Here is a 530-nt window from a genome sequence, read left to right as displayed (position 1 = left end):
CATTAACTAGTAAGCAAGGTATTGTGGTCATCTTAGTCTATGTGGATGACATTATCATCACTGGTAGCAACAAGGAAGGTATTCTCTCAACTAAAACCTTTCTTAAAAATGCCTTTGATATCAAAGATTTGGGAGAGTTGAAGTACTTCCTTGGGATTGAGATCTGCTGCTCTAAAGAGGGGTTATTCTTATCTCAAAGGAAGTACACACTTGCTATTTTAAATGAGGCAGGAAACCTTAGGAGTAAAAAGGCCAAGACTCCATTAGAAGAAGGATACAAGGTGTTGAGAGAGGGGGAGTATGAGTCTACACCATTTAGAGATATCAAGAAGTATAGAAGAATGGTGGGCAAGCTCATCTATCTAACCATCACCAGACCAGATGTGTGCTTTGCTGTTAATCAAGTGAGTCAACACATGGGAGCTCCTAAGGTGCATCATTGGAATATGGTGGAGAGGCGCCTGGCCAAGGAGTATGGATGGCATGTAACAAGAGTACTGAAGTTGTTGGATATTGTGATGCTGATTGGG

Source organism: Brassica oleracea, chromosome C2 (assembly GCF_000695525.1).
Source record: "Brassica oleracea var. oleracea cultivar TO1000 chromosome C2, BOL, whole genome shotgun sequence".
NCBI lineage: Eukaryota > Viridiplantae > Streptophyta > Magnoliopsida > Brassicales > Brassicaceae > Brassica > Brassica oleracea.
Note: the sequence above shows the minus strand (reverse complement) of the source record.